The 25,660-nt window shown below is 44.4% G+C and overlaps 1 protein-coding gene across 4 annotated transcripts in view; it reads left to right on the top strand.

The window, feature by feature from the left end:
- Positions 1-25,660, top strand: part of SMTN (smoothelin) — a 781,408-nt gene that overhangs the window by 647,776 nt on the left and 107,972 nt on the right. The gene's annotated exons all lie outside the window — the stretch shown is intronic.

Raw genomic sequence — 25,660 nt, 5'->3', positions numbered from 1 at the left:
AGGATCTAGGTTTATCTGCAGGAGTGAGGGAACCAAAAATCCTAGCCAAACTCATTACTGTAATAGTTCTGATCCAATCCATCCTCTTTAAGCCCTCCTTTACTTTCAAGGGGTTTTGGACTAGAATCTCCTCCGAGCTATCAGAAGCTTGCAAGAGATCAGAACTTGTTCAAGTAGTGATTAGAAGATCCTTGGAGGAAGGCGGAGACATCGTCATATAAAGAAGGCTTGGGGGGGGGGACCACAATAGATCTATACAAAGAAATTCACTTCCATTCCAAGCAAGTTTTCAATGATTGTAGGCCCAACTTATACCTGAGACTAGCTATAGGAACACAGTTTGGAAGATCCAACACTTGTCTCCACAATTTGCTCTCTTATCTCTCCCAGTCTATAAAATAAGACTGGGTGTTGGTATCAAAACCAAAAAGAAGAGTAGGTAAGACTTTGCCAATAAAATATCTAATAACTGGCCGAAGAGAGAACCTGCCGAACTTGCCCATGATCTTTTTCATTTGAGAGCCCAATTGTAATACTTTGGCCTCCAAGATAAACGTTGCATGCACTTTTTTTGAAAAGGCTCTAATTACAGAGCCTAGATGGGTGACTTCTTTTGCGATTGGTATGAGTTGATTGTCCAAATGCCAAGAAAAGGATTTATTTAATCCTTAATGGATGCTTAAAAACCATGATTTTTTATTTCTCAGGATTAATCTTTAGGTCATTCAACTCTGCATATTTTTGGGGCGCATTCAGCGATCACTGAAGACCTATCTGAGTGTGATCTAAGACAACGATGCTGTCGGCATAGGCCAACCAATTGATTTTAGCAGTGCCAATTTTGGGACTAGCCAAGGCCGATTCCTCCATACATCTGGCCAGGTCAGATAGATAAAGATTAAAGAGGAAAGGGGCAACCAGACACCCCTGGCTCCACCCCCCTTTTAATTCCAATAGGCCTCGAGAAATTACCTGATCTGCTCAATCTGTCCTGTAATTCCGAGTTCCCATGTAGCTCAATTATTATAGCCAACAGATTTTCTGGTAGGACCCAAGCTTTCCATTTAGCCCAAAGGTGGTCTCTATTGATGGAATCAAATCCTTGGGACAGATCTATCCATGCCCCATAAAGAGGGAGACTGCCCTTGGAAAGGGACCCACAGCTGACACTGCCAAGGACTAAACCATTAAGCAAAGTCGATAGGCCTCTACAAAACCCTATCTGATGCTTGGAAATAATACCTTCTACTTTTGCCCATTTTTCCTGAACCCTCAAAATGAGGCCAGCAAAGATTTTCCCATCCGCATCCAAGAGTATCTTAACCTTAAATCAGTTATAATTAAACATTAATACCCGCAGCTGCAGGCAATATCTTGCGCTAACCACATGGAAGCCCGCATTATCAGCCCAAGCAGAGGACGAGGGCAGATATAAAGGGCCCAGGGATCATTTGATACCGATTTGGTAAATGGTTGTGGATCCAGGTGGCAAGTTTTGACCTTTAATTCCTTTTTGGCACACCAAATACAAAACCTTGTGTCCGGACTAGGAAAAGGAGGGACCAGGCAAAAAATAAATCATTCCAATATGCCTGCTGAAATGAGGCTAGGCAGCCACGTGTGCAGAGCAGTCTCGAGTGCAGAGGGGGCTTTCTCAAAATCGGGCAACGTACGTCTTGAGTGGGCCGACTGGTGGCTGACTTAGGCTCTGAAGGTTCATGAGAAGTGAGTGAAAGGTGTGGGAGAGGAGAGAGCGTCCAGCTTGGGAGTGTCGGTGCAACCAGACAGCAGATTGGATCCTTAGCCGGTTCATTTAATACCAATGATTATTTCTTAGACGCTTGGCTGTCTAATATAAACTTTCTGCTCCGGGTGGTTATTAAGCATTAGAGCCCCCAATTGGGGGCAATGGCAGCCATTAGATGTTGAAAATCTTGAATTAACTGACCTGATTGAAGCAAGGGGCTTTAATGCTTTTACCAGATGCCCAGAAGCAAAAGGTTGTAGGGGGACGTATCAAAATGGATATGGAAGTGCTGGAATACCGCATTACTCTGGTGATGCAGGCGTGTTTGGGAAAGGCAAGAAAAGCAACTGTGGAGGAGAGAAGGTGGTGAGGGAGAATACTCCTTCCCGGCTGTATAGCTAGGTGGGTGGTAAGAGAGGAAGATGCAGGGAACAAAGGGAATACAAAATAATAATGTGATCAGTGGTGCAGGAAGTCGGCGGTAGGGGGCGTGGTGTGTGGTGCAGCCATAGGGATACATTCTGGAAATATCCAGAGGTTAGTGCCTGGAATTTCATGCAGCCGGCTGGGTGAGCCGACGTCTGCAACCTTCTAAAAAAGGGTGCTCATTTCTACTGATCTAGCCTTCCCATTATTGGTTACATGCCAGTATTGCAGAAAGGGGTCAATAACCACCAGTATTGACTGCATTCTGATACAGCTGATGGTGTCAAAACTAAAGCTCTCTTTCTTACTCACTCATCTCACCGCTAACAACTGTCAGCAGCCTCAATGGAGGGTGAGTACTGAGGGCTTAGAAAGAGGAGCAGTGCGAGAACCATGCTGAAGTACAGGAGCTGGTAGAGCAGGTGGAAAACATATTTTGCTGCAGGTGTCTGAGTTTGGTGCTCTGGTTCCTCCATCTCTGCACTATTTTTTACTTTGTTCAGACCTTCTGATCCTCTGCAGCGCTGAGAGATGCCTGCGCCAAGGAGGAGAGGGAGCAGTCTAGGCATAACTAGGGCAGCAAGAAGACATGAACATGGCATGGAAGGTACCTCCCCACCCCCCCACCGGCTCCCACATTCATTCTTCTCTGGGTATGTCCATGTCCAGTGTACACCGCCTCCTGTAGCCAGGCTTGGCCACCAATTAGAGGAGTGTGAGGGGCTGAAAAGACTGCACTAAGCACAGTACCCCTTGCATTTAATTCGTGTGCCACCTTGTTTCTGCCACTTTAGGTGATAACAATGTGCTAATAGCTTTGAGAACTGTTGGAGGGGGATCATTGCCACCTGGAATGATTGCCCTTACTCAGACTTATGAGCCTTATTGTGGGGTGAGCAGTTATCCTGCCATAATGGCCCCTCCTCCAGTCTACGATGCTTAAATATCAGTCGGCTAATGATGATCAAAATCCTATCCCTGTTTCTCTCCTCCCTGCTTGGTCCTCTGCAAGCTTAGAAAGTGATGTAGAGTTGTGGCATTACCACAGAATTGCCTACTGTTTGATATGTTGCTGGCAAAGCGTGCATCACACTGGCGTGCTTCACCCGAGGATGCAACACAGCTGCCTGTTCAACATCTGTAGGTTATGCATGTCTTCGGCTAACTGTCACCTTTAAGTATTCTGAATGTTTACTTGGGATCAATACAGCGAAAAAGTAGACCTTCTCCAATGGGAATTCGCAGACACTGTGATTAGCTGGTGAAAACCTGCATAGAAGGACCTCGGGGGACCTTGTGGTGTTTCACTTCTCTACAGGTTTGCATTGGTGACCAGCACCCCGCAGAAACTGTTTCAAAGAAATAAAAAGCACATGGACAAAAGAAAATTAGAAAAACTGTTGGCAGTGGTCAAGAAGGGACAATGCAGCAGCAAATTGCACTGATTCTCTTACAGTGGTGTTAAAAAGTGAATATTTGGTAAATGGCACTTGCCACTTGGTGGTTCTGAACAGGGAAGAAGGGAAGACTAGAGACGCAATGTAGGCAAATAGTAACATTGTTCGTACTTTATTGGGCATTGGGGAAAGGCATAAGTAGTAATGCTTGTGTACCATAAAAAGCTTGTACGTTTATCGATGCGCCCTGGTAAGGTAAGATCTCCATTTTAACACATGACGTGTGCACGGTCTGAAAAGCAAAAATCCTGAATTTAAGAATGTATGGTTGACTTAAGTCCAAAAGTAGCTGTGCTGAGACCATTAATGTTTTCCTCCTTTTTGACTTTCGAACATACGTTAGGGCATCTACCTGTATTTAAGTAATAACGGGGTCCTTTGGCTGTACTGGGTGGTAACAGCCTGGGGACAGGGTTAATAGGTCCCCGGTTATTATTGACATTGGCACCCCTGGATAATGTCTTTAGGTGCTAGCAGCAATGTATTTATTAGAAACAATGGGCACTGCCCAGCGCACAGCCTGTTTTCAAAGAAATACTTACCCAATATGGCCACCATGGAAATGGAAGTGAAATGGAGCGAGTCTCTGAGCAGAGACCCACTTCCATTTCCATGGTGGCTTGGCGAGAGAAGGGGCGCAGTGGCGCTGCAACCACAACAGGTAAGTGGGAGTCCGGGAGGGAGGGGTGAAAGCAGTGGAGATGCAGACAGCGCTGAGCTTGTTCAGAACACGAACTTCGATCGTGATGTTCAGCCCACGATCCGAGCAACCTGATGGCTGCTGCCCCCTTCCCGGGTACTATGCAAAAGATCTAAGCCTCCAGCTAGAATTCTGAAACGTATAGCTTTGTGTTTTGTTTTTAATCAACAGTTCTGAAGCTGAAACCCATCACAACTGAACTGTGTCTCCCTATTTGTAAGCCTCTTAAGCCTCTGAATGTCTTTAAGCTGGAAGTGCATGTGGGGCTTTTGTAGCGCATACACAGTAGCCCCTTCAATACCAGTACATCAGCCTCCCGAAGTGCAACCTGGCCATTCTAGACTGCGTCATGTGAATGGCATCCTTATTTATTTATTAACATTTTTATAAACGCGCCACATGCCCGCAGGCCTCAGAGCGCAGACATAGAAAACAGACAGGACAAACAAAACAGTTAGAGGAAGCCAAGAAATCCAGAGGCAAAGAGCAATAAAGGACGAAGGCAAGGACAGGTTAGTCAGGAGGTAGGTTCACTGTCATACGTGTAAATGTAGAAAAGCTCAACAGTCTAGATAACTTGAACCTATCTTATGGGACAGACCTATTAGTGAAGCGGTCAAACCGACATGTTTGAGACAGAGGCAAAACTTAGAACGCAATGCTACATTTCCTTTATTTAGAATGATTCAAACTCTTCAAATGGCTACTTGTAAATGATATTCCTGCGGGTGAGATTTTATATTTATTTTGTGTAATGTTTGAAGATCAGGGATGTCAATTTCGATCAGAAATCACCCACAAAAACACATTTACAGATGAAGGCATTCCCCAGAACGGGTGCTTGTACAATAGCATAAAGATGACTTGTGGCGAGCCAGTTTGAGGGTGTGAACGAAGTTGGACATAGACAGCACACAGAACAGTACAAAATACAAAAAAAGAAACAGTTGATGTATAAAGGTAACATTAACCTAAAGGGACAAGTGCATCAAACTCGGAAGGAGTACTGTACAAATGTACAAAGTCACATGTTTAGGTGGAGTAGTGTGGTCAGATAGGAAGGATGGGGGAGGGTTTGAGAGAAAGTGTTTAAGTCAATATTTTTATGTAATCCACCCTGGGGCTGGCATTGTAATGGGCCACAGGTTCAAATGGGGCAGGTGAGTAGAGGGAAAGATAGCAAGTGAGAGAATGCTGAGTAGTGGCATGCAACAGTGCGGGTCAGTGCAGAGGAGTGGTGGCAGGAACAAGATGGTGAGTAGACTGATGGAGTCTGTCAGATACTGAGGAACAAGACCATTAATAGCTGTGTAGACTAGGAGAAGGGACTTTAAATGGGACGGCTGTCCATGGAGAGACAACCAGCATGTTGTTGGCATGTAGAAGTGGGGAAGGATTTGGGTATGTTGTGGAGAGTACAGGTAGAAAAGTGGAGGACTTTGTCTAGAGGGAGGAAAGAGTAGAGAGGAAAGCTTAGCTGTAGTCTAGTTTGAAAAGCATGAAGATGGAGATTGGAGTTTTTGTAGAAATGGAAATGTTTTCTGAATGTTGAGAAGGGTGGTACGTGCAGCCGGGGGTGGTGGTAGTGATGAATTCTTGCAGTTGGAAGCCGCTATCAAAGGGGGATCTCAAGACTGCAAGCCTTTGACGAGTGAGCATGAATGTTAGGCGTGAGGGAAATAGGCGAGGGGAGGGTAGAGATGGTATTGGAAGCCAGGAGAAGGATGGCTTCCGTCTTTTGTAGAGTTCAGCATAAGGCAGCAGAGAGCCATACAGTAATAGATTGCAGAGGGACATTTGGTCATCTGTTCCGAGACGGCTAGGGTGAACGAGGGAAAGGAGAAACAAATGGGAGTGTTGTCAGAAGAGAAATGATAGTGAATGCCAAAGGATGAGAGAAGTCTTGCTAGGGCAGATATATAGACGGTGAAGAGCAGAGGTACAAGAACTGATCCGCAAGGGCTGCTAAGAGGGAGAAAGAAGGAGTTTGGGGTTTTCGAGTTCTAGTCCATTGTAAAAGATCAACCTTCCAGGTATGTGAGCCAGCCTAGAACAGGTTTGCAAAACCTAAGGTCCTGGAGAGTCTGGAGGAGAGAGGAGAGGTTGACAGTCGAAAGCTGCAGAGGTCCTAAAGGATGAGTATAGAAGAGCATTTGGAGTGGTGAGCATCAGAGAGAAAGTTGGAGAAATGCATAAGTAGTCTCAGTGGAGTGCTTAATGTGGAAGCCAGGTCAAAGTGGATGCTCAAGGCCATTAGTGATCCAGTAGAAGGGGTAGAGGGAGAGATGGTGGACAGAAAGCAGGTGGGGGAAGACTGAAAGGAGGGGTGTGAGTGGCACAAACTGGAGATTTTAGAGGAAATCTTTGGAGAAAAGTCATTAGCAGAGAAGGAGGAAGCAACTGATACTGGCTTGATTTGACTACTGCTCTACAGAAGTACAAGGACGAGTGACTAAATCATCTACTCAGCCCCACACCACTACTAAACTAGCAATGAACCCAATCATAAAGGTGAAACTGGGCACAGTAGGAATAGTATACCTTTGCCTCTTAGGGGAGCGCAAGATGAGGGCATGTTATACTCGTTAGAAAGGGTGTGAGGTGAAACAGCAATAATATTGTGGTACCAAAATATAATGTTTAATCAAGTTTCAATGAAAATAGAAAATTATAACTAATTAAAAAAAACGTGTATAGGAAAGTACAGAGAATGCAAACTTTTAGAATAAATGGGCACTCTTGGTTTGCAGAAAGGCAAGTATTCCAGTAGCACTGTTCAAGGTAACTGAGATTGCTCTTAAAAAGGTAAGGAGTGGGGTCTCAAATGTCACTATGACCATTTAAGGCAGGCGAGGAGGGCAGGGCCACTTCAGATGCCTTTCAGTCGTGTTCTTGGAGCTGAACAGCATGAATCCTGGAGGCTGGGAGTTTTCTGAGGCAGTGATTCGGCATTGGATTGGTGAGCAAGTCATCTGGGTACAGCACACATTACAATTCCAAGATGCAACGGCACTGGGCACCTAGAAGCCTGGGACACGCAGCTGAAGGCTGAATGTGCATTACTTGCGTGTAGTTGGCGGTGAGAACAGAGCTGTTCCTTTTGTGCCTAGGTTGTTCCGATACCTAGTCCAGGGTCCAAGGGATAAGGGAGTCCTTATTCTGCCCTTCCCAGCCAGGAACCTTGCCAGATGGCACTTGCAGGGCTGTCTCATCCAGGAGGCGGTGCCCTGGGTACCAGTATCTCAGCATGCTGGCAGGTTTTGCTCCAAACGGCGGTCACTCCAAAGGTTTCCCTGGAGTTCATGCTCCTTTCTTGTAGACCCTGATCTTCACCTCTTTGGCAGAGGACTTTGGAGAAGACTCTACTACCAACCACGTCCAGGTGAATCCTTCTTCAAGAGGCCAAAGATGAATCAACAAAGGGGGGGTTCCCCCTTATGTAGTCCAATGTACAGAGTGGATTGGCTTCCTCCGAGCCTCTGTAAGGGATCAGATCCTTGGTGCTGTAACAAGAGTCATTTGCCTTGTGATATCATCCCCAGAGTGTTTTGTGTGTAGGAAATGGGAAAGGAGGTTTGAGAGCCGTAGCAAAATCCAAGATGGTGGGGCCCCTCTGTGGGCTGAAGCTCTCTTAGACTACTCTATAGTCCACATCATGGTGTGAGCTCCTTTGGCTTGGCTGAACCATAGTTAGCCCTTGGGGGCAGTTCCTGCTTTCCTGGAAGGGTGACGGCTCCTTCCTAGGGAAAACCAAAGGATGTAGCTGGGGCTGAAATTATGTGGCTTGTTTTGGGTAAACTAAGCCCCAGGAAGTGAACAAACAGGAGGCCCTGACCAGAAACGTCACAGGTAAGTAACCAAGCTGATGACAAAATTACATCAAGTGCTTGGAACTGTATAATTGTGTAACCCCAGCAGTCACCATATGAAAACAGACATGACTCCTTTTTAAATATGAATCTGCCACCAGATGTATGAACTCATACAATTATATACATTTGAACCTCCTTGTGCGCTTTCAAAGGCATTCTCGTTTTTATTGCAGAAAAAGCTAATGTGAAAATTAGAATAACTTGAGCTCCATGTATGTCATCTAGACATCCTTCAATGGGGATGTTAATGAGGTAGCCATGACTGTACTACCCCAATTTGTCCTCTGCCACTCTTGTAGCCGATTAGGCAACCAAAATCGGGTTTACACTTTTTTATGAACACACCTGCTTGCCACTTTCTAAAAGGGAGGCCCCACTGCAGCTTACGTGCTGCTGGCATCCCAATTACTCATGTCCAGCAGCAAGTATACAGGGAGTGTCTTATGTTGGTAAATTCAGTAATGTACTCAATTGCCGGCTGGCCCATCTGAATTCAAACTTACAGACACAAGTTTGTAAAACACAGCACTGTCTGAAAGTGAAGCTGTTTGGCAGATGTTTCTTTCATGGTAGAATCCATTACTATAGCTCCTAAAATTAGCAAAGTTTGTAGGATAGATTCATGTTTGTGCGGTGGGGGTGATAGTGAAGGGACGAGATTAGGTTTGTGACTTCTTATTGAATGACAAATGGGAACCTCATTTTAATTCCTGGCCTGTGGGCTACCCACTCAAGAGAATTGTCATAAATTACCTGGAAATGAAAGTAGCACCTCACATTTAATATGCCGACCAGCCCACAACAGTAAACTACAAGTCACAGATATGTGCATCCTACTGTATTCAGTGTTTTGCCTGCATAAAATAAGAGGACAACAGGACTGTCATTCCTGGTCTAATCATTGAAGGAAAACCATGGTCCATACCTTGCCAAAGACCGCTGTTTACAGCTTGAGGACGCTGGGATGTTCCATTCAGAGACAATCCCCAGTGCCAGCCTTGAAGGGCGGCGCTCTCGCCAGCCACATTGCCTGGGTAGGAGTTCTGCTTTCTAGACCAACGAGGTATTGAATCCAGAACAACATTGAGTAGTGTCTGACTGTAGGGATTGACCTTGTAATCTTCAGCATGCTCTGACCAGTTCTGGTACCTCATGGCATCTGCTTATGCATGCCTTGTGAGTGCCATAGGCCCCTGGTCATCCTTTGCCTTTGCTGATTCCTTAGCAGAGTATCCCGACAACCACTAGTGCCCACCACCATTCTGTCATGGCAAAGACCTCTATGGCCATCAGTGTGTCCTCACCCTCTTGACCCTGTCAGTCTACCATAGCTCAAAGTGCTGAAAAGGGGGATCAGTCCTATCCCGTAAATTAACCCAAAGGGCCATTGCTTACTTTGTATCTAAACAGCTTTGCGGTCCCTACTGCACCATCATCAGATTCCAAAATCTCCTGCATCATTTTAAACTGCAAGTGTTTGCACCAAAACTCAGGCTGCCTCCTTCCTTCCAACCATTCAGAATGGGCAGGAAGCCTTAACCAAAGGGAAAGTGATCCAGCCCGGCTCTTCGTAAACCTTCGGCTTAGGCATACTTCTGCCCCAATCACTGTGTTAATTGTAATACAGTGACCGGCACAAGTGCTGTTTTTTGAGTATTTGCACTGAAACATAATCTGATGTTTTGGGTGCAACCTTTTTTTCTTTCTTTGTATCCTTTCGGAAAGGCGTTTTTCCAGTGTGTGGAGCTTTGCCTTTCACGTTTAATTTACAAACAAGTTATTCAGTTCCGTTTCAGGTTTTTTCAAACCTTATTAACATCCCTTTATCATCAGGGGGTCCCACACTTGGTGGCATCAAGGAACATGCGTTGGTAATCTCCATCAGGTGTTGTCTTTTTGGGAATGACACCATGGCCTCTTGGGAGTTCTTTCCAACATACGCAGGCATAAGGAAGAGGACTTGTCCAGAAAGCAAAGGGGAATTTCTTGACCTGCACCTCTCAGGCATGGGGAAGGGGCATCTGTACCAGGCTCACTGCTTTGTCTCTCTACCGGTACGATGGTACGATGTTGAGGGCAATTCAAGTGCTCTGAATCCTGGACCTCCAGGCACACAGATATCTTGGAAACTAACTTGCATAGTGTGAACATCAGTCCTTAAGTGCAGGTCCCCCTTTTCCTACCAGAAAAGGTCAGCGCAGTACCAAAGAGGTGCCCAGAGACCGTCGCTCGGTTGATCAGGTCTTGGCAGAATCCCCAGAAAAGGTTTAAATGGTTTGAGTGGTTCCGGTCATCCATCGTTTGAAGTTAGAGTAGTTTCGGCAGGATTCCTCCTGTTGTAACTAGTTATTTCTGTCACTTTTAATGCTACTGTATTGAGTTCTCAGTAGATTGATACCATGACTCAAACCGGCAACTTTGTTCCAGACAGATGTCTTACATGAGCACTCAGCTGTTTTATATATCTTATTAGCTACACTTACCTAGGTTTTATTATTCTGTGTTTTCCTTTTTAAGGCAAGTGGATATCAGAAGTAAAGACACAGGTCATGTCAGTAGCCATATGTGATCATGCCATTTCACCCACAAACAGAGGTAATACCTTCCATTCTTTCCTGAGAGCCTTCAGATCAGCCGCAGCATTCTCACAATAGGCCTCCACCTGGGCTCTTAATCCCTCCCCCGAGTCCATTCCACCCCTTACGCATTCTACCACAATGTATCACCCGCAGCTCCCCTTTGATCCAGATACAGTACCTGCCAGACGTCTTGCAAAGTCTGCATGTCCGTTTTTTTTGCCCGCAATCGAACTACAACTATGTGCAACCTTGCTGGCTGCCATCGGCCACTTGTCTTTTCCATGATGTTCCTACTGAAAAAACAGATGAGCACCAGAACATCAGCCACTCAGGCAGTCAATAGCCATCACCCTACCAGTAGTGTACATTTAGACGTAATGCACATTAAACACACATACATGATGGCTTTCTGAACGTGCCCATTCATTTAGTGCATGTCTTCTCGCCCTTCTATAAGTAGGCAACTGAGTGGTATAAGTGTGTTACATGAGTGCACAGGTCGTGAGTGTATGTGGGTCGTGAGTGCGCACGTGCTTGTGTCGTAAGTGCCTGTGGTGTATGCAGTTTACATCTCCTAACTGACATCAGTCAGTCCGGACATACTTTTTTAAAACAATTTTTTGGAACTAATTTTTTAAAAATTGCAACAAACATGAACTACTAGAAAACAGCAACTTGCCCAGGTAGACCTAAAACCCTCCAAAGTTTGAAACCGTATGAATAATGATAACCCACCCCCAACAAGCATCTACGATGTAATGAACATATCTAACAAAGAGGGAAGGTAAAAAAAGAGAGGGGAAAAAAATCACAGTATAAGTAAGCTTACACAACAATTTCACACAGATAAGGATCAACAGGAATAAATACTTATCTTAGCAGCAAACATCTCAAATGGATACATGGACAGGCCAGGTCCAAGCTCAAGAAGGCCCCCCCAAATTCTTCGAAAAAGTGACTCTTTTGCATTGGAAAAAAAACACCCTTTCAATGTTTCAAGTATTATACATTTCTTCCATCCAATTGTTCCATATCAGAAAGCTTGTTGACTTTAAATTTCACAAAATCAGTGTTATCTCCAGTGAGGCCCCTCTTAAAGCCCATGTTATCTGATGGTGGTTCAAATCCTCCAATAAGGTGGTTTCCCCCAGGATCAATGTCTCAAAGTCGTAATCCAGATTTTTGTTTAGTACTCTGTTCATTACGCCGGCAATTCAACTCCAAAAGTCTCTCACATTATGGCACTCCCAGAACATGTGTTCCATTGTTCCACGAACATGACCACATCCCCAACAAATGTCCGAATAACTGAACCTTGCTTGAACATTCGGACTGGCATGCAAAACACTCTGTTCAGGATCTTGACTTGATGTGCCCTCTCTCCTATGTTCAGAGATGTTCTTTTGATGTTTCCAAAAAGTTCTATCCATCTTTCTTGCGTTATTTCATCCTTCAGGCACGCTGACAAACATCCATAATAGTGATCAATAACTCTGATTTGTCTAATGTTGTCAATTTCACTGTTCTTTTCAATCTCCTGTGTTCCCCATACGTACAGTCAACCAAGTTGTATTCCATTTTCAGCTCTCAAAATGTTTTGCATCTTGCCCCTTCAAATAAGTCTTTTTCCTGATACCAGCAGTGAACCAACTAATCCAGAATAAGACTCTATTATCTATCCTAATTACTGGGTTCATCCGAATTGAGGAAGTGTCGGTCCTACCAGGGTTCAGTTTCGATGCAACTTCATAAGCCCTCTAGGTGAACCTCAGAAATTCAGTTAAAGCCGAACGAGCTTCACGCTCTGTAGTGGTGGTAGAAAGGATTGCCCAAGTGTCCAAAGGACCTGCCCCATTTGCCTCCGCAATTGTCCATTCATCATCTTCTCCAGCTATGACTGACATAACATGTCGCAGCGTGAACGGTGGGTGATACTGTTTGGAATGTATAATCCTCCTCTGTCAGACTGTAGCTTCCACAGTTTCATTCTTGGAATCTTTTTATTCTATAGAAAGGACTGGAGAATGCTATCCATTCCCACGATTTTATCATCTGATCTTATTGCTTCCGCTAGAGGTTCCATCGAGATCACAAAGAGTAAAGAGGACAAAGGCGCTGCAGTTAAAATTTCCCAGATATTTTCCTGTTTGTATTAATCTCTGCAGTAGGTTCTCTGTAAAGCACTTTGACCCAACTCAGGAATTCAGATCCGAAATTCATCCTTGCCACTGTACTCAAGAAATCCCACCTGGCTCGATCGAAAGCCTCTTCAGCATCGAGGGACAAGGCCGCAGCGCTAATTTCAATTTCTGGCATTCTCCAAGGTAAGTAGCAACTTCCTCATGTTCGAAGCGGAAACTGTACCCTTAATAAAGCCAGTCTGATAGGTATGAATTAACCTTGGGAGGATCTTCTCCAGTCTATTGGCCAAGATTTTAGATAATAATTTGCTGTCCGAATTGATTAATCTGATAGGTGTATAACTTCCTGTATCTAGTTCTGGGCAGCCTTGTTTAAGCAAAAGGGATATTGTGTGTCTTAGAGTAGGTGGTAAAAATCCCTTTACTGTACTGTTTACAAACATATCTCTCATTAGGATTAGAAACCTTTCTGGAATTACACGATAGAACTCTGTTGGTAGTCCATCTGGCCCTGGACATTTTCGCAGGCTCAAGCTCCAGATAGCTTTTTTGACCTCTTCTAGAGATATTTCTGAATCTAGAAAATCTTTCTCTGCCTCAGACATTTGTTTGATCTGCAGTGTTTTTAAGAACTGGTCCATGCGATCTGTGTCCACATTAGCAGATTCACTTTACAGATTCATGTAGAACTGTTCAAAAATCTTGTTTATTTCATTTGGGTCCCTAGTCACACCTTGATCGCTTCTAATAGGACCTATTGTTCTATTTGCTTCTCTTACTCTCCACCTGTGAGCTAATAATCTCCCACATTTCTCTCCCCCTTCATAGTATCTGCATTCGACCTGATGAGTGCAAACTCTGCCTTATCACTAAGAACTTTGTTTAGAACATATTTTAATTTCATCAACTTCACAGATTTCCCTTTATCAGGACAGCTCATTTTCAAATCACTCCTGGAGCTCCAAAACCATGACAGTGCAAATCCCAAGAATGTCCACACTAATAGAGATCAGTAACATAATCTATGGGAAAAGCAAATGAACGGCTGCAGGCCTGGTGGGAAAACTTGAGAGCTGGTTGGAAACCCCAGCATTGGCAATAATTGGGTACACCATTATATGTCCCTTTATAGAGTGTGGCTGTACCTATATTGCAAGTATGTAAAGTTCTGAAAATCACATGTGCAATATAACCCCTTTAATTGTGCAAATTGTATGTTTCTATTCACTTGTCTCAATGTATCCAGCATAAACAATCCAGTGCTAACTCAATCCTATTCAAAACATATCACAGCATCTGATAATCATGAAGTTATTGCTAGAAAAACTGGTCAATCCAAAGCACGAAACCTCAGGTTTGACCTTGTCTGCACTGTGTCAAATATTTGACATGAGTCAAATAACAAACGGAATGAATTCAAAGAGAAGCAAGTATTAATTGAAAACCTGGGCACATTAGAGGGCACCACCGGGAGAATTACACATGAAGCATGCAATACAGTCCATTCCCACAGCATAGTGCTGAGGGTAGCTCACCCTGATAGATTCCTATAATCGGCTACAGCTAGGACAAGCTACATGTATTAGGAAATTAAGTCATTAACATGATATCGCTAGCGACCAATCGTGCAGTAAAATGTGCACTGCTGAGGACCCATTACATTAATCGTAAATACTGTCACCCTGCAACCATGGCAAGTTACTACTGGAGGCAACATGCACTAACAGGCTACTGATGCATGGGGAGAGCGCAGCAAGAGGGGGGTGATTGTCGATCTAACCTTGAGCCATTACAGGGAAACAGGGCTCTCACTTCGACAATGCCTTGAGATGGCACTGCTTGGGGCATATCGTGCAGACACGCAGGTCACCAAACAAGCAGTGCATATTGTTAAAAATGTATATTGTATATTTTACCACAGGGTTTATTATTGACCCTAGTCAGCGTACGCATATAACAAACCAAAAAAAAACAAGTAGGTAAGAGCATAGCATTCATAAGTTTCCCACATTGCTTGGGAATTCAGCAGTAGAGCGCTTACCTTGATCAGATCATCTCACGATCGGCTCCCTATGTATACTTGGCCCCTGTTTTCCAATGGCAACAAGGTCAGATAATGGTTCCGGGCGGGGTGCAGTAAAATCAGAACCCTCTACAAGCCACTCCAAGTTCGACGAGATCCCCAGCCCCAACATTAATGAAAAATGCTGTCTCAGTGCAATAGTATATTGGCTCACTCTGAGGCCGGCGTTCAACTTTCCCCACCATGGAGCTACATGAACAGCCACACCTCCCCTTCAGCACAGGCCGCGATTCGCCTGTCAGAAACGCCCAGACCCGAGGTCGGAACTCTCACCAAGCTGCACACAGGGACTGGAGCCGTGCAAAACAGATCCGCCCAACCTCAGCAGAACTCCCAGCACGCGACGATGGCCTGATCCGAGACAACCATTCCACTGGCCATACGATCCAAAGCCACCATTTTAACAACATCTACTTTCCCATTACGGCACGTCGAGATTAGAGGAAGGGACTCTATAAAGTATCATAATGTTTTTGAAAACAAACCTTACCACGCAAAAATTAAAGACAAACGAATAAACGTTCTAATCCATTGCCAGGCACCATTTTAATGTAAGAAAACTAATAGCACCCCATTATAACTATAATAAGTTAAGTTAACTGAGCCAGAAAAAATTAATGCGCCTAATTGTAGAAATGGCAAAAATTAATGGGTGTCCAACAGGGCTTGGGTCATCTGTTTAAGAGTGCTGGTGTGACTAAGACAGCTTTTAACTCCTTTTCTTTTGCCAGTCTCTTAACATCCAGAAATAGTTACTCTTCTCAACCAGGTCTTTTGGATTATCTGGAAATATAGCCATCTTGGATTTGTTATAAACTACTTGGCCTTACTCTCTTGCTGCCTTCAGTACTTTCTCCTTTGCGCTCATTCTAGTAAACACCATTCGAATCTGCCTTGGTTTAGCATTATCCAACTTTCCTACCCTGAAGGCATAATCTAAATCTCCTGGTGAAAAAATACCTTGGCCATACATTTCTGCCAATATTCTGATTGGAGAGCCCATAAGCCTAAAATTCTGATTTCTAGATTTCAAGTCCAACAACAAGTTCTTAACCTTCAATTCCTCCATCTCCTTTATTAGGTCATTATACGCCCTGTAGCTCCTGGAAATCTCAGAGGAAAAGCCAGCTGATTCCTTTTCTAACTGCCCGGCTCTGCTATCCAGATTAGACACCTTACCATTCAAGACAGAAAAGGAAGCCTTCATCTCCCCAACATCCTGGGAAACCTTCAACAGCAGCATGTAAATGTCTTGGGCGCTGGGAGGTTCCTCCATGTCAGCCTTGGTTTTCCTAGGGCAGGGTTCTCAAGGGAATCAATCTTCTTTTTTGAATTAATTGTGTCATTGGATAATCTGATATCAGGGAGACAGGAGTTTCTGCTTCAGCGTGCTGCCTGCTCAGCCAGCATTCCGGAATCGTCCGGACTTGCATGCAGGTTTTCAGACTTGTATTAGTGCACATGTGTACAGTTCATATGTAAAATGTACATTCATTCTTCTCTTGTATTATACGCCTCCTATAAGGATAAAAGCCAACATTAACGTGAGCTCAGACTTAGAAGTAAATTTTCAATACATTTAAGAGGCGTATAGGAGCTTTTACATTGCATACCTGAATGCAATTTAAATCTTCTATACATCTTATACACATAGGAAAACTAACATCAATGTGAGGCCCAACTTTGGGAGTTTTGCATGCATATAGTAGTGTATATGTACAGAATTTACATCTTCGACATGTACAGTTCGTATAAAATATGCACATTCATTCTGCGCCTGTGTTATATAGAGATAAATGAATACAAAATAATACAAATCATGAATATCTCTAAATTGGCGAGCTTGGATTTCCATTTTCTTTAAGTGTACCTATTCATTAAAATGTCTAAGATCATGCCAAAAATCTTGAAAATGAAAAGGGGACAATTTTGAGATATTTGGGCCACAAAAATATTTTTCCTACTATGGGAAAACCACAAGTTTAAGGCTGGTGGAAACACGATCAGAATATTTTGTAAAAATATGAAGCAATCCATGAAAGATTTTCCATGCAGGGCCGCTGTCTTCAAATTTTACTGTGGATTTCTTTCAGGGGTTCAACAGTTATTTTCTACTCCATAAACAATTTTTCTAAACCGGAAAAACAATTGTAATGTATAATAAAATTTCTAGTCTGGTACATGTGGCCGGAATACTCTTTACCTTGCTATTGTACTAGACAGCCTATAGTCTCATGATAAAACACCGATCTCTTTCACCAAAAAGTCAATTTGACTTACCTTCAATTCAAACAAATTACCGAAGGACTTCTGGGTTCCAGCAAGAAGTGGATATTTAACTTAACATAGAATCTTTTCTGCTGTCCTCTCTGCTGTAATTTTTGAAGCCACCTCCGCAGCTCATTCTGGAGATTTAACGTCTTTCTGGAGCAATACAACGTGACACTTTTACCTATTAATCTTAACTCTTCGTCCCCAAAAAACTGGGGCAATTATGTTCATATTCAACCAATCAGAACGGAATCTGTTTCTCCAAGTAAGTGCAAGCCCCCCGCATCATAATCGTGCCTCATGCCAACCATGCTTTAGACTTAGACTGATAACTCTAAGGGGGCCTTCGTGATTTGTATTTCCATAGCCATCAAGAATGGGTCTTTAAAAAAAAACATAAACACATTGAAAATGTCACCCCCTGGGATAGAGAAGGGTTTTTGTAACAAAGGTTCTCATACATAACAAGCCCGGTAAAACTTGAGTATTGTGCTGCCAGCAACGGTGACCGGTCATTAGGCCCTCTATATTTTCAAGGCAAGGCTTGGCATTGGTGGAGAAGAGCTTAGAGGCAGTAGTAAGAGGAGATTGGGCATGGTCAAAGAGTGAAATTAGCTGGATGCATGCTGTAAGAGTGTTCAGAGGACCAGGTAAGTGTTGATCAGGCTGAATTCGGCCTGAGACGGTTTATGATGGTCCATTTTGATGGGATACTCCAGGGAGTGAATCTATTTCCCTAATTGGGCAACTGGTTCATAAAGACTTAGTCTTTCAGTCTCAATTTGAACAGTCAGCATTTAATGTGCAACACTTCCATGATATGTTTTTTTAATGATTAATGTGAACAATACATATTGTCGCCTAATCAAATGGTTCAGTTCATCTGAGATATTCTGGATAGTTCCTTGGGAATGTAATTCTCGCCTCTGGAGAGGATTCTGGCCAATCAACAGATGGCTGACCATTTTCAAAGCAGAGTTCAACATATGTCCTTTGGTGTCTTAGGCTCCCAGGTGCTATAGGCCTCCTTATTCAAATGGTTACATTGGCCAGAATGAGGCCCATGCTGGTGCATTTGGAGCAGTATCGCAGTCAATAGTTGGATCCCCAGCCCGGGAAATTACTGTTAGCGCAGTCAGTGCACGATTCTCTTTGGTTGTATATCCTGGAGGAAAATCTATTAAGAGATTTTCCTTTCCACCCGCCTCTCTGAAATTGGGATAACAATGGATTTACTATACCAATAAAGAGCTCATCTCTGTCTTCACCAGATGCCTATTTAAGCAATAAGCCCATAGCAGGGGGGACATTACCACTTCAGGTAATGCCCCGGGGCCCATAGTTACAGGCCCGAGCGAAGAAAGTGCCTAAGTGAAGGCCCGGGGGCATTGAAATACGATATGGCATTTATAACACGCCTATGCACAAGTGTTTCAAGGCACGACGTGGCAAGGAAGGGTAACAAAGGGAGGACAGACAGCGATCCTAATAGGCCAGGTGTCATTCAGATCATGCAAGTGCATGGGTAGGGGGCAGGGAAAGTGCAGTACATGGAAATAGATGATAACAATAAGGAAAGTAACGACCAGCATGTGGCAAGTGCAGGGGTAAGTGCACCTGAAGTGGTAATGCCCCCCCACCTCCCGAGGGGCTTATTGCTATTAGTACCCTGGCACCTAAGACCGGGGTACTAAAAGCATTTTTTTTCTGTTCCAAAACGCCAGAGCGAAAAATAAAAAGTCAAAAACATGGCTGCCGGGGAAGGGAAAACAAAGTCAGTTTTCCCTTTCCATGGCGGCCATTGAAAATAAGTGAAAAAAGTAAACAAATAAAATGGCTGCCATGGAAAGGAAAAAGGGACTGTGCCCCCGAAATGGACAGAAATGAAGGTAAGTGGGGTTGGGAGGGTGGGGACGGAATTCTGCGGGTGGGAGAAGGGCAGAGGGAAAGACTTACCTGATTCCCTGGTTAGGGGACATGGCGACTGCCATGCCTGAGAAGGCTCAGGGCGGCGGGATTAGCGTCTGGTAACACCCACATTCTGAGCCTCCCCATTAGCTGGGAGGCCACCATACCCCGCTCAACTGGTACTAATTGTTATTCAATTCAGGAAACACAGTAATACGTGAACCATATGGGATTCAAATGCCTCAATCTGGCTCTCAAATCTTTTCCTCCTCTAATTCATAGAAAACGTGTTCAAATCCTGATAGACTGCGCATCTACCGCGATGTGCCTAACCAAATGAGATAGTACAAAGTGGTGTTTCATGTGCCTTGCAATACAGTTGTGGGAATGCGCTGTCCCGCACCAGGCTTTTCCTGTATCGTCCCAGCTAGAAGCGATGGAAAATGTGGAGGTGGACTCTTTGACCAGGCTCCTGCACGCTTCACAAAAATGAAAGATAAACAGAACAATTCTTATGATCATTAGCCAGTTGAGCTGTCATCCTATTAGAACTCTTGGACACCAGGTCCAAGGCCCATTGTCTTTACTATGCTTCTCGCCTGAAATTAGAGGAATCTTCCACTGGGGATTTTGGCGAGTCAGAAGAAGCAGGCAGGCACTTGAAGGACATTTGGAGTGTGGTTTATTCAAACAATAAGAATAAGGCCTATCTTTCCTTATTGCTATAGGGGTTTCCCTACCTATATAAATGATTCAAGGTGCTCGTCGGTCCTTGAGAATTCTGAAATGAAGATATCCTTCATCCAAAACTAATTGCAACTGACCCTAGTACTATTTGACTAACTTACATTATACTAGGAAAGTATTTCTTCCTGCAAGGGTGTTTGTCTCCAGTTCTTAACACCTTCTCTTTCAGGTGTATTCACTATTCTCTGTCTCACTATATTAGAGCTCAACTTTATGGCCTTTATTTTTAGGAATTTGTCACCTCTCTTTATGGCTTATTCATTATTGTCGGGGTTACATTCATACAATTCCACTTTACTGCTCGTATTCTTCATGGCATTGGTATCTCTGATTCAGTTCTCTTTCTCAATGTGACTGCGTCTGAATACAGGTCGCAGGGTTTCTCGTGGACTCTCTTGCTTAGTGGTTTCCTTGCTGTTCAAAGGGCAGACTGCCCACCACAAACGTTGTCGTGGTCATGCCTCCACGGGGATAAGGCTTACCTTCTTCTTTGTTGCTCTCTCCTTAGAAACCCCACGCTTCTCGCATTTCCCTCTGGTGCCCAGGACTCCTACCAATGTTGTGGGCTCTGCACCTCTCCTTGTCTCTGCCTCCTCCGGCCTCACCTCGTCAATCGACTTCCCCCTTTTACACTGTACTCTCTCTGGTCTTGCTTCCCTCTACTCTGCATACTCTATCACCAGCCTCCTAGTCTCAGGTAAATGTACGTCTTCCCTTAAAGAGACAGGTCATCTTTTTTGTACACACTGGGATAATTTAGTTTTGTTTTCAGCGAAGTCCCTGGAGCGCACAATATTCTTTACATCTGGCAATTCCATATATGCTATTATGGTGGATGGTCTAAAGCATTCCTCACGGGAACGGAGTCCTTGTCCCCTAAGGCGGTGTCTCTCCCTGTGAGGTCCCATTGGCCCAGACCACTAGGGAGTTAGTTTCAGCTCCCCATTAGGGTTAAGGTACAAATACCCTTGATTCGTCACAGGATGCTCTTCACTGTATGATGGCCAATTAAGTATTTTCGAAGAGGACATTGCCATTATGTGTGCTGCCAGAAATAAGCAGTGAAGGGAGCAGCAGTAGTATAATTGAATTGTGCATGCAGCTTTTTCATTTTCTAAAGTTGATAAAATGAGTGCCATCGAGTTTAGCAATATTAATCTTTATTAAAATTACCAATAAACAATTCTGTTTTGATGTATGGTTAATACGTGGTTCATACATCATTGGCTTATCCCTTATATACGTGTGGCAAGATAGCATGATGGTTGCTCAACCTGCTACAGAGATCTGTGTAACATGAAGATCACAGTTTATCATCTTGGCTTGGATGACTCACCCGATCATCTTCTTAAAGCAATAACACAAGTTCCATTGAGATCAGTAATGTCAACATTGATGCCAAAAAAAAGACCCACTTGTTTTGTTCTGCCAGGAAATTAACCGGTCGTGCTGTGAACACCTACATCTTTTAGCAGGTGCTCAATCCACTGAGCTACTCTGAAGGATTAATTAACAGCTGAACATTTTAAAAAAGGGTGATAAATGGTTGTATCTGTCCTGTGGCTCATCGGTTGTAGCACACACAAAATCTGTTATATGTAAACAAAAGCAATTCTATTAACTTTGTCGTTGCTTGTTTTTTTAAAATTTTTATATTTCTCTTAACAGTATTGACTTTTGTCTTTTTAGGTTTTTATTTGTCCGAAGACTTGGAATTAGAAAACTACTAGATGCTTGCTAGCCAATTTAAATCAAGCAGATGTAGGGCACCTGCTAAGATCGCAGTGCACAAACCCTTATTTCCTAGGAAGTAGTGTCCCCAGAATGTGCAATCAGGAATTATGTTAACACGCATATAAATGTTAAACCTTTGTTGAACCAAATAATGTGGTTCTTCAGTGCGACCATAGACAACCAAGCATTGACGAAGCCAGCAGACATTTCTTTGCCATATAGACCTTATCAGTGGAGTATGCCACTTCCCAGTTCTGAGACCGAAAGACGGGGGCGGCAGGCTGCATGGACACAGGAGCACGGACACTCCTTTTGAATTATTCTCCTTTTTCCAGAGCTTCTTTGTTGCTATCACATGTGCTCGATGGAAGTGCTTGAGCCAAGCCTTCTCCATAATATCATACACTTAAGTGACTACTGTACTCCTAGTCCTCTTGCCTCCATACTTATGGGATGTCCCTGCACAGGGACATGAGCAGAGCCTTTTTGATCACTGAAACCCTCAAAATGTATACACAGAGCCAGTGTGCATATGCAGAACGAAACCCTGACTCTACATTAACTAGCTCTACCCTCAAGTCCACTATGACTGTGTAGGCCAGGACACAACCAGAACCAGAGGGGATAGGAGGGCACAAAGGGGGAAGGGGACCATAAGTACAGTAGTCTATAAAGTCAATAACTTTCACTGACTCCTGCCTACCACCCCATTTTCTCCATAGTAATGTGATTTTGACAGCACATGCATAAAAGGGAGTTTGGATCATGTATTATCCCAAAGAGATTCTGTAATACTGGTCAAACCTAGCGTCACACTTGGGACTGAGATCGAGCAAATTTAGTGCTTGCCAAATAAGGAAAGATGGGCCAAAATATCTGCTCTGCAAATGATGTCTATTGGGATGTGTCATTCGTCGCCTTCCTCTTCTCACAAGAAGCGTCGCCGTCGACGCAGGCATGTCAGACTTATCCAACGGGCGAGATAGGTCCCAATCCGGCTCAGGTACGTCCAGAGCCGAATGGGAAGAGTTTATGGAGCAAAAGATCCATATGATGGAGGCTTCTGTAGGTACAGGGAAACCCTTGAATCAGATAGCCGACCATGCCATTGACGGCACCAACAGCACCGATCTCAGTGCCGGTATATGACTCGTTCTTCGACACTATGGCCTCCATTTTCAGAGATGAAGGGGACCAGGCTCTCCATTTCCAGCCGGCGCCAGGAGGATCAGGTGGCAATGACTATTTCGGTGATGAGGCTGAACTCATCGACTTGGCTGAAGGCCTACGCAATGTCAGTGGCTTGGACACCTCCCCCGAACTGGATACACAACATGCCCAACCTAATGGCCATGCAAATGCCCAGTATCAAAAGACGGCAGAGAGAGTGGCCGATGCCTTGGGCTTGTGTGCCCTGGCAAAACTGTTGACAGCTTACAAGGTCATGGATATTCTCGACTTTCAAAGTGGCCACAGTGATTGCTAGGCCGGCCACATCGACCTCTACCTGACCAACTGACGAGTCAAAGAAATATGATGCCTTAGCCAAGAAGGTATTTTCTTCTAGTATCATGGCTTTCAAGGCGGTGAATGCTTCGTGTTCTTTTGCCAATTAAACGCACACTGCTTGGAGGATGATTCAGGAAGCAGCAGAGCACATCCCAAAAGGGTAAATGCAGGAAGATTGTCTGTGCTTAGTGGAGGACAGCAAGGAGGTAGCCTACCAAAGCTAGCAATCAGGCCTGGATGTTGCAGATGGTATTGGCAGGGCTATGGGGTCGGCTACTGTGATGAGCAGTCAGGCCTACCTGCACAGTTTGTGGTTTTCCCACCAATGTACAATCCAAATTGCTCAGCATAGCCTTTGGTGGCAAGCATCTGTTCGGTCCTAGGGCTGATGAGCCCTTAGAAAAATTCAAGGACTCCAAAGGGATTGCAAAGTCGCAGGGGCTTGCTGTCCAACAGGCATCAAACCCATCCTTTAGCTTCTCCTCTCAGGGAAGAGGCTTTTAGCGGTTTGTCCCATTTGGGAGAAAGGCACAGCTCACACAACCCAGACAAGGGCGGGAGCCTTTCTCGTGCTCCGGAAGAGGCGGGGGGGGGGGCTCTAGGGGCCAGCAGATGAGAACTGCAGCAGCAGGGCCGGCACCGGCCGCAAAGCCACATTGCGTTCTCCCCCATTTTTCCCCGGTTGGATGGAGGATTGGCGAGCATGTGCCACTATGGCGGGAGATAACCTCCAATGTCTGGGAATTGCAGCTCATCCAATGCAGGTATTGTCTACCCTTCTTGCGAAGACCCCCAGACAGACCAACCAGCTCCCATACAACCAGAATAGGAGCTCCAAAAAGAACTGCGAGCCCTGTTGGTGAAGGGTGCTGTGGAAGAGGTGCCTCCCAAACAGAAAGGGTCGTGCTGGTATTCCCAGTATTTCCTGGTACACAAGAAAGGTGGAGGGCTGAATCCCATTTTGGAGCTCAGGCCCTTGAACAAGTTACTGAAGAAGGACAGGTTCAAAATGGTGACACTATGAGAAATTCTCTAGGCACTGCAGTCGCAGGTCTGGCTGGTGTCATTAGATCTGCAGGATGTTTCCACGTCCCCATCCATCAGAGGCACAGAAGATGCCTCCAATTCCTCATAAGGGAATTCCTCATAAGGGAAAAGCACTACCAATTCAAGGTGCTCCCCTTTAAACTGACCTCTGCTACCGGGTCTTCACCAAGCTGATGGCAGTAGTTTGTTTGTTTGTTTGTTTTATTATTTATAATGCGCTATTATACCCAAGGGTATCAGGGCGCAGCATTTACAAGAATATGCAAAGCTTGGTTACAAAGTGTACAAAGTTCAAATAGCATAGGGAATGTACAGAGCAGTAGATGAGAGCACACAATATATACAGTATATACAAATTAAAAGGTGGCACACAAGGTTACACAATGTGCGGATCGCAAGAGGGTGGCTTTAGCACTTATCTATTTTGGCTGTCCTTCAGTTTAAGCCATGAAATTACCTTAGAGCGGAAATTCAGGTAGGGCATGTCTACTCTGAGGTTGGGGGGCAAAGAGTTCCATAGTTTGGCTGCCTTTACCGGGAAACTGTTACCTCCTATGGTGGCAAGTTTGTAGTTTGGGACAGAGAGGCAATCTTTGTAAGCAGTTCTGAGGGGTCTTGCGGAGGCTTGTCTATGGAATCTGTTAGTCAAGTAAATCGGGGCAGCGTTGTTAAGAGATTTGTAGGTAAGTGAGGCCGTTTTTAGGAGAATTTTGTCTCTGGTAGAGAGCCAGTTATTCTGTTGGCTGAAACCTGATATATGCTCTCTTCTGGGGATGCCCAATGCTGCTCTCAGGGCGTTATTCTGGAGAGTTTTTAGCTTGCTGGTAGTAGCCTTGGAGGTTCCCAGGTAGAGGGCGTTACAGTAGTCAAGGCGGGATAGAATGAGGGCTCTAGCGAGTGTAAGGCAGCTAGTGTCTGACAGAAATGGTTTAGCTGAGCGGATTAATTTGCATGTATATGCAGATGAAGATGCCAGTGAGCTCAGTTGTCTTTTGAAGGAGAGGTTAGAATCCAGGTAGAAGCCCAGTGTTTTGACCTCCTGTCCAACTTTGATGTTGTTCCCATCTATCATGAAAGAGTTGTAGGCTGGGCTGAGTTTCCCTAGACTATGCGTTGTTCCCAAGATGATAAGCTCTGTTTTCTCATCATTCAGGCATAGTCCATGAGTGGCCATCCATGCCCGGATGATGATGTACACCCTATTCAGCAAGGCCAAATCCTTTCCATAATCTCCAGAAAGCGGAAGGAGGATCTGAGTATCATCTGCATAATTAGTGTAGGTGATACCGAGATGATCCAAATCATCGAAAAGGGGCTTGGTGAATATATTGTACAATGTAGGGGAGACGCAGGAGCCCTGTGGTACACCACAGGTGATAGGTATAGGGTCTGCTGCAGCTGTAGGCGAAAATACCCTCATGGTTCTTCCGTTAAGGAAT

Source organism: Ambystoma mexicanum, chromosome 10 (assembly GCF_040938575.1).
Source record: "Ambystoma mexicanum isolate Mex_15411 chromosome 10, UKY_AmexF1_1, whole genome shotgun sequence".
NCBI classification, from domain to species: domain Eukaryota; kingdom Metazoa; phylum Chordata; class Amphibia; order Caudata; family Ambystomatidae; genus Ambystoma; species Ambystoma mexicanum.
This window is presented reverse-complemented; position numbering and strand designations above follow the sequence as displayed.